Source organism: Carlito syrichta, unplaced genomic scaffold (assembly GCF_000164805.1).
Source record: "Carlito syrichta isolate Samal-C Ts95f unplaced genomic scaffold, Tarsius_syrichta-2.0.1 Scaffold84685, whole genome shotgun sequence".
Lineage (NCBI taxonomy): Eukaryota > Metazoa > Chordata > Mammalia > Primates > Tarsiidae > Carlito > Carlito syrichta.
In genome coordinates this window covers 1709-11321 of record NW_007028781.1, presented here as the reverse complement: position 1 = coordinate 11321, position 9613 = coordinate 1709, and positions in this window count along the sequence as shown.

Sequence of the window (9613 nt, the reverse complement as noted above, 5' to 3'; positions counted from 1 at the left end):
GTGAGTGGATTGCCCGAGCCCGCGGGTTCGAGACCCGCCTGGCCAACTTGGCGAGACCTCATCTCTACAATAAATCAAAAAATCAGCCAAGTGTGGTAGCGCGTGCCTGTAATTCTGGCTACTCGGCTGCAGAAGGATCGCCAGAGCCCAACAGGTCGAGGCTGCGGTGGCCGGGAGCGGCCACTGCACTCCAGTCTGGACGACAGAGTGAGACTCCAACTCCAAAAAAAACAAAAAAAAAAAGAAAAGAAGATTATTGGATGGCTCAAGCTTGTAATCCTAGCACTTTGGGCAGTTAAGTCAAGACTATTGCCTGAGCTCAGGAGTTTCGAGACCAGCCTGGGCAACTTGGTGAGACCTCATCTCTAAAATAAATCAAAAAATAAGCTGGGCATGGTAGAGCGCGCCTATAGTTCCAACGACTTGGAAGGCTGAGGCGGCTGGATTGCCTGAGCCCAACAGGTTGAGGCTGTGCTGGCCGTGAGCATGCCACTGCACTCCAGCCTGGGCAACAGAGTGAGACTCCAACTCAAAAAAAAGAAAAAGAAAAATCAAAATCAAAACAAAACAAAAACCACATACCAGATACATCCCTCCACTCTTAGCTGGTCTCGAACCCATGGGCTCAGACAATCCACTCACCTTGGCCTCCCAGAATGCTGGGATTACAGCTGAGCCACTGAGCCCGGCCGGGTGCTCATGCCTATAATCCCAGCCGGGACAACTCGGTGAGACCTCGTCTCTACAATAAATAAATTAAAAAACAATTAGCCAGGCATGTAGTTCTGGCTACTTGGAAGGCTGAGGCAGAAGGATTGCCGGAGCCCAGCAGGTCGACCCTGGGTGGCTGTGAACATGCCCCTGCATTCCAGCTGGGCAACGGGGTAAGACTCCAACTCAAAAGAAAACATTTCTTACAGCCTATTTTTTAGAAGGCAGCAGAATAGACGGGAATGTAAATGAATGAGTACAATGATAATTCAGAGCCCAGTTATGGCAATTATTGTTTGGACTCTGCTGTCTTGGATTGGCAAGTATGTGACTTCGTTGAATGAGAGATACTCTTTCTCACTCTGTATTGCAACCTGTTGTCCCAACACTGAGCTTGGCAGCCCACCCAACACACCATACCCACTACATCCAAAGCCAGGCCAGGCGAACTGCAGCCTCCTGGGCTTGTGCCTCCTCCTTTGGCTGCTGTCTGGCTCCAACTCCACCCTGCTCCAAGGCTCTACCTTCCCTTCTTTCTCTCTCTGCCCTTCAGTCCTGCATTTGAAGGACCCCCATTCTGAATGCTCTCTCTGTTCCAGTTTACCTCAAGTTGACAATCCTGCCCTACCTTCTACCCCAAGGGGCTAAGCCTGGTGCCAGCTCCCTAGCTGACTGCTGATCCAGCTTCCACCGGGGGGCCTTTGCATAGCCACACACTATCCCCTTCTTGCCCATGGTTCCTCTCTCCCACTGCCTGTGCTGCCTGGCTCTTGGCTCAGTCCACGCTATAGGAAGAGAGGAAGAGGATGGCTTGTGTCTGGGAGGCTGATGTGCAAGTCCAGGTGGGTGCTTCGTGGCACCAGATGCTGCAATGGGTCATGCCGTGGTCTATCAAGTCAAGATGGCAGAGACTGGACTGGCATACGGGAAGGGCAACGTGGCAGCCAGGAGTGTTTCAGAGCCAGAGGGGTGAGGAGCAAGTAGTTGACATGAAGGTGTGCATGGAAGAGGCCCACGCCCCGGGGGCAGGAGGGCACTGGCTCTGCTCTCAGGATTGCCCAGAGCCACTCCTGGCGGCTGGAGCTCCTGGCTGGCCACGGTGGCTCTTGTCTCTAGTACTTTTTGCCCTTCCTTGCCCATCATGCATCACTCCTTTCCTAGAATCACGCTCAGCTCTGACTTCAGGTGCCGCATGTGTGGCCCAAGGCATTGACAGAGCGAGCCCCGTCTGGCACTGAATTTCCACCCTAATTTGCTTTCCTCAGGTTGTGGGAGGGGCATTTACCTGCCACTTTGTGGAAGGAGAGAAAGGGGTGTTTCCTGGCAACCCAGGAAAAGAAATAAATAGAAGTGAAATGAATTCATATCCACATGCTTTTTTACTTCTTTTAATTTAAAGTCAACCATGCAGCGTAAAACTGTCCCTATTCCTTGTCATCACCCCCCTTGGGAGCTCCAAAGCCCCTTACACTCAGAGAGAAGCCCTCAGGCCTCTGCCTGGCCCTGATTCTCTCACTCGACTTGCTTTCTTCATGGGCTTTTAGCTGATCTTCAAGCCTTCCATAGTTCAGAAGTAGGAAAAGGGTGCGACAAGCAGGAGCAGAGTGAGAGGGTGCAGGGCTGGCAAGGGAGGAAGGTGGAGAAGAAAGAGTGGATACCAACAAGTCTCCCGGGGCAATGAGCTTCCCCTTAACCTTTACCTTCCTGAGGCCCCACTCACCTAGGAAATCCTGGGGCCCCTCCCACCCCTTTCTGAGCCATGTACTTGCAGCTAATTAAATGCCTGGTTTTGAGCACAGCATGACCACCTCCTTCCTTGCATTTTTCTCTGGTGAGTGTTACTACCTTTTTTTTTTTTAAAGTCAGGGTCTCACTCTGTTGCCCAGACCGGAGTGTAGTGGCACTGAAGTGAAAGAAATTCACAGCTCGCCACAGCCTTGACCTCCTCCTAAGTTCAGGTGATCCTCCCATCTCAGCCTCCTGAGTAGCTGGGACGACAGGCATGTGCCACCACACCTGACTAATTTTTAAGTTTTTTTATAGAAATGAAGTCTCACCATGTTGCCCAGGCTGGTCTTGAACTCCTGGGCCCAAGTGATCCTGAATTGGCCTCCCAAATTACCTGGATTACAGGTATAAGTCACCATGCCTGGCCACTACTTGTTTTTTTATTTTTGATTTTTTGAGTTGGAGTCTCACTCTGTTGCCCAGGCTGGAGTGCAGAGGCACAATCACGGCCATTGCAGCCTCGACCTCCTGGGCTCAGGCGATCCTTCTGCCGCACCCTTCCAAGTAGCTGTAACTACAGGTGTGCACTACCATGCCTGGCTAATTTTTTCATTTATTGTAGAGACGAGGTCTTGCCAAGTTGCCCAGGCTGGTCTTGAACCCCTGGGCTCAGGCACTCCTCTCTCCTTGGCCTCCTAAAGTGCTGGGATTACAGGCTTGAGCCACCATACCTGGCACTACTTTTTTGTTGTTTGTTTTTTAAAAAGAGGGAATGCATCTTTTATAAAACAGTCCTAGGGGAACATATCGAAGAGTGCACATCTAACCAGGCAAATAAATTAGCCTCTGGCTGCCTCACCTGCGTACAAAGGTGTGAATATGTGTGAGTGAACATGTATGAGCATGCATGTGTGTTTTGTAGGGGGCTTATGAAACCCCACCCAGAGAGAAGTCCACTCCCTTTTCCATGATCCCCTCCCCAATTCTGTCTGGTAGTGGACAAAAGCCCTGTGGTTATTCCATTCAGTGGTTAAAGTCCAGGCTCAGACCTAACCCCTCCTGTGACCTTGATAAGTCCCCTGACCTACCTATGCCTCTTCGCCTGTAAACGGGGGGGATAAGAACTTCTGATCCTCAGGGTTTTAGATTAAATGGAAGCAAAGTACTTGGCATCCACCCTGGCGGTGGAAAGCACTCATTAAATAGGAGAGATTATGAAAGTGTCACTCAACCCTAGCAGTGTATGTCAAACATTCACTGGCCCCTGTAGAAACAAAGGGAAAGTGTTCCCTTTCCACCTAAAGGTTCACTGAAAATCAACCGATGAAAGGCAGATTAACTGGAAAAAGGTATACAAAGTGTATTTTGTATTGTGTAGCATGGGGGAATCTGAGAATATTTACCCAATTAACCCAATGTGGTCCAGATGCTTCTAGACCCTTCTTCAAGGAGAAGGTAAGATGGGGAACATGTGGCGATTGGAGGTATAGTCAATGATTTTTAGGGGAAAATTGATAGGCCTCATGCTCAGACAATAGTTAGTACAAGGGGGACCCAAAAAAATCTGGAATTTTTTTTTGTAGGGCAGGCCACTTATAATATAGACTTTTCCCGCTAGGTAAGAGTTTTAGGAGCTCATTGGCATCAGTGTACAGCTGGTGTTGTGAGAGGCTGCGTTCGGCTTCATTTTTTTGGCTTCTTTCAGCACTGTTATGGTGTGAGTAATGATTGGCTGCTCCCTTTGATACCAATAAATCAAAAGGGCAGAGAACTGGTAGGAAGAAGTTTGTTTCTGAGTTCGAATCCAGGGAGAAGAACCATTTTAGAAAGACCTCGACTCTGGCTCTGCTCACTGGATTCGAACTCAGAAATAAACTTCTTTCTACCAGTTCCTTGCCCCTTTGATTTATTGGTATCAAGGGGAGCAGCTGAGCATTACTTGGACCGTAACAGTTGGTAACCACGTTGCAGGTCCTTGGTTGACGGAATCTCCTGATAGAGATGCCCTAGCAGCTGCCAGAGCCATTTTGTGCTCTGGGGACTCTCTGGAGAGGAGTCCTGCCCACCGGGACCAGCCCTTGATGAACTGGTAAGAAAGAGGCCTTGCAGGTACCCGATCTTGTAAAGCAGATGCACTTATTCGGGTAAGCCAACCCTGGATGTGTACAAGGGGGTGGGGAAACTTTCTCACTTGGGCTCTCCGGGGTCATTTTGTAAGCGCCAGAGAAACACTGAACCAACCTGTTAGTGCTTTTGTTGTTTGTATTTGAATTTACTAAGAAAGCTGGCTGGTTTATTATGCTGTGTTTGATGGGATATGTAATTTTTTTTTTTGAAAGCAGGATTTATTGAGAGCATAGAGAATTCACAGTGGGAGGGGACCCAAGGAGATTGCCGGGACATGTTATATTTTAAAGACTTGATTGGTGCGCGTTTCTTTTATGTCGTTTATGTTTTCCTAAGTGCGACCGTCTCCCTTTGTTTGTGTAGTATTTACATAGGCAGCGAAAACCCCCAAGAGGATATGGAATTCCACCTTTATGAACCCAGACTCTGATCTGGGTCTAAGATAAGAGGCACTCTTCCCTTCAGTCTGTGCAAACAGACTCCCTTAGGTGACTAAGGGACTTGCGAAGGTGTCGGGGATCAAATCCCATGATGTGTAAGGGCCTCATAGGGACCTCCAGTCTAGTCATAAAGGACTCTGCAGGTTCCGGAAGGCCCCAGGCTTGATTAGACTCTCAGCAGTCCTGAATCCACGCCCAATCACAGTTCAGGGATTGGAGGATTGGAAAAGGTCCTAGAGGCAGATCGCCTGGGGCTGAAAGGGGCTCCCAGTGTTCCTGAGGGCTGCCCCATTTGGGTGGTGCATAAGGGCTGGTCACCTGACACCCTGGGGCCCCTTGAGTGCTCACCTTACTCTGAGGGAAAACCGAGACACGTAAGAGCCAGGGCGATGACTGGTGGTGTCACGGCTGACAGGAGCTCCCTCCACAAGCAGCACATTTTGACCCAGAACACCTAGTGTTGTCCAGAAGTAGCAATGGCTTACCTGTTCTACCTCATGTCTACACTATCCTCTAACATAAACCTACTCTGTCTGGTTTCCTACATCTTGTTTCTCCCAACCCATTGACACTTAAAATTCCTGTCTTTTTGTTGCCAAAGATGTGCAAAAGGGCCCTGCTATACGTGTATAATGCTACCGGTTATCTTGAATTCTTTCCCAGGACCACACCTTCTCCCTTCCTTAGCCTGCGTTCTCCTTCATGGATTCCGAGGGAGTCCATTCTAATCCACCTGTAAAAGAACATAGAAATCTCTCTCTCTTTTTTTTTAGTTGGAGTCTCACTCTGTCGCCCAGACTGGAGTGCAGTGGCCGCTCCCGGTCACCGCAGCCTCGACCTGCTGGGCTCCGGTGATCCTTCTGCCTCAGCCTTCCAAGTAGCCAGAATTATGGGCATGCGCTACCACGCCCGGCTGATTTTTTGATTTATTGTAGAGATGAGGTCTCGTTGCCCAGGCGGGTCTCGAACCCGTGGGCTCAGGCAATCCACTCACAGATATCTCTCTTCTATGCTGCTTTGACTTTTGTTGGCTCAGCGCAAGTTGATGCTAACCTTAGAGAAAATAATTTTGCAATCTTCCTCTGGCAACTAAGGGATTGAATAGACTGTTCCTGTTTTCAAATGCTAGCAGCCTGGTTAGTTGGAAATGAGTCTGTTTTTAAAGGTTTAGGCCTTGTCTGAGATTGTGATCAACTGCTTATCCCTGTAAAACTGTTGAGAGGACTCTTAGAGGTGTGTGATATATGCTAAGACCCTATTTTAAAATTTGATGCTAGATAACACCACTGCTTGTATTGTAAGGTTTTCTTTAGGATTCTCTGTTAGCACTCTGCAGGCGGAATTTTATTCAGTCAGGTTCTGCATACTCAGATTAAGAAGGAAAAGGAAGACTCACCTGAGGACCCTCTGTTATCTCAGGTGCTATCCTCTGGCACTCATTGGGGTACTGAGGAGAGGAGAGGAGGAGGCACAGGGGCTCAGCCTCAGGATCCCTCTGTTAATTCCACATAGGCTGACACCCCTCTACCTCGTAAGCCCATTTATCCTATGCCTCCAAAGGAGCCCAGTCCTGTGGGAACTACACGCATCAGAACCACATTCCACCCTCCTCCTGAACCAGTGTATCTATTACAGTAGCTTGCAAATGGAAAGGCAGATTTATGTCCCTTTTCCTGTAATAAATCTGGCACAATACCAATTAAGATTAGGAAGCTTCTCAGAAAATCCCTCTCAATTTTAAGGAATTTCAAACTCGAACCCTCACCTTTGCTCTAACTTGGGGTGATGTTAATGTTATTTGTCTCTATCTGCTGCAACCCAGAGGAGAAAGAGCACATTTTAAAAGCTGTGCAAATGCACTTGGACATAACGGTCACACACCGCCAGATAGGTATGCTGTTCCTAATGCTGATCCCCAATGTCATTGCCAGTGAGGAGGGGCTGATATGGCAAGAAATGATTGTATGCTTGTGCGTTATCAAGAAAGGCATAAAGAAATGTATAGTGAAACCTGTTAATTATACCAAGGTAAAGAAAATCGTGCAGGGTCCAGATTGATAATCCTGCTTTTTTCCAGGAAAGGTGAAAGTTATTAAAAATATATCAATCTAGACATTAATATGCTGGAAGAGCAAATCTTCCTAGAAACTTTTTCATCAGCTAGTCAGGTCTGGATATCCAGAAAAAGCTTCAAAAGCTAGAGTTAGAACTGCAAGCACCCAGCCTCCAATTAATAGAGGAGGTGATTAAGGTTTTCAACAATCGAGATATTGAGGGGAGGGGGAATGGAGAAAGACTCCAGGATAAGCACCAGCACAACAAAAAGCAGGCAGGCCTATTGGCAGTTGTCATTAATGGCAGAGTTTCAGCCACCCAAAAGAGACCCGGTAAGAATAAAACTGCCAAGGGGGATGGTATCTGCTATGGATGCAGTCAATCTGGGCACTTGAAGTGCAATTGTCCTTGAAGGCCTAAGCCCCACAAACCTTGTCCCACATATGGACTACAAGGCCACTGGAAGAGCCGGTGGGGGTCTCTCCCGAAGGGGAGGGGGAGCACCTAGCTCGGTGATGATGGCCACTGACTGAAGGGGCCCAAGGACCACGGCTTAGCCCAGTGCTCTGTTTGCCGTCACCCCAGAGAATCCTTGCGTCTGTATGGACATGGCTGGGGTCCAAATTAATTTCTTGATTAATTTTGAGGCTAAGCTTTTAGCCCGTGTGCTCAGACTAAACCTCTTTCTCCTGACACCTGCTTCCTAGTGGGAGTTGTGGGTGTTTCAGGAGTTAGATGTTTTACCTAACCTCTAATCAGAAGTTACTAAAAGGTTAATTCAGATTATGAATGTAAAAGGTTACCTATGAAAAAGGTAAAAAGAAAGAAACCAAAAAGCAAAAGAAAGATATAAAAGGGTGTTGGTATAAAAGTAAGAAAAGGATATAAGGAAAAAGAATAATTTTGTATAGGAAAGGATCTTGTAAGGTAAATTTTTGTCCTATTATGGAGTGAATATTTATCAGAAAGAAGGAAAGTATAGGGCAAAATAGAAGTTTCAAGCATGTTGAAAAATGGTGTGAGCATGTCAAAGATGATATGTGGAAGGTCTTTGGAAAGAAATGTCTGAAAGGAATTCTATTAATAATCTAGTTTGCAAAAAAAAGTCATATCTATTAATTTACCATTAATATCTATCACTAATGTTAGGCCAAAACACCATTATATCAAAGTAACTTAAAAGATGAATCCATCATACATAGTAAGTAACTACAATGTTAAAAATTGGTAGAATAGAATGCTTTCATTTTGTCTGAGTCTATTGGTCTATTGGTTAAATATCATTTCTGCTAAATGCTTTAAAATATAAAACTTTGCTTCTGTAATACTTTTTGTACTTAAGTTGTCAGCGAACTTATGTCTTTAAATTCAAGCTGTTAAAGGTTTATGTCAGATTAGTCACATATATAGTCAAGTTAGCTAAAATTTAAAAGGTATCATTCAGTGCTAGTTGCTAACTACTTTAAAATCTTCCAGAACTTTTACTGAAAACTTGTATGCTCATGAGGGTTGCTAATCCAATATGACTGCTAACAAAACAAGGGTTAATTGCATAAACTGAGTTAATAAAAACCAAATAATTTTATGACTTCATTTCAGGTACTACCAATTATTTTGTTATACTTTTCACAGTCAAAAGAAAAATCTTTTTTCTTGGAGCAATTTACAAGGTTTTTCCCCCACAAATAAGTATGGTTGTTTGCATAACCTCAATAAGGATGTGTTTTCTTTTGTAATGTTGGTTACTTTTACCAAGACTCTAACTGAAATAACATTTCAAAACAGACTGGTTTAGAGAATTAAGATTAAAATTTAAGTTAATTTGAGATTCCTTATAGGAAAAAGTTCCAGCAAAACTAATTTTAAAAGGGTCTACATGGCAAACAATCTTGTTACACTTTATGTGCAACTAAGACATATTAAGTCTAAATAAGTAAACTAATCCTACTATAAATTGTCTTTAACAGAAATGGAAACTGAAAAATTATGTTTCAAAAGAAACTGGTACACTCGTTTTAAATTCTCTTGTTCTTTTTTTTTTTTTTTTTTAGTTTTATCATGTTCTACAATTTAATACTGGTGAGCTCCCAGTGGGACTTGATGGATCTGTGGTACTGATTTATGGCCTTGGCTTCCCCCCAGTAGATGCACTCTGGGCTTGCACTCTGGGTCCAAGGACACAAACATAGCACTCTGCAAAAAGCGAACATAGTCCACCTGCCCTATCTGCACACTCAATGGACTAGATCTGTTTTTAAATGGTATGATTATGTCCTTAATTTCTTTTTCACCCAATATAGGGCTAGAAAGTGTGTCCTTCCACATGGAAGCCTTAGCTAAGTTCAGTGCTACAAAACCAGATGGCTTTAGATATTCTTACTGTGTCTCAAAGGAGGCACATGTGCCATTAGCCATACCAAGTGTTGCACATTCATCTCAGATGAATCGGTGCACATCATGGCAATGCTAAGCCAAATGAAATTAGCATTGGCCGGGCTCGGTGGCTCAGCCTGCAATCCCAGCACTTTGGGAGGCCGAGGCGAGTGGATTGG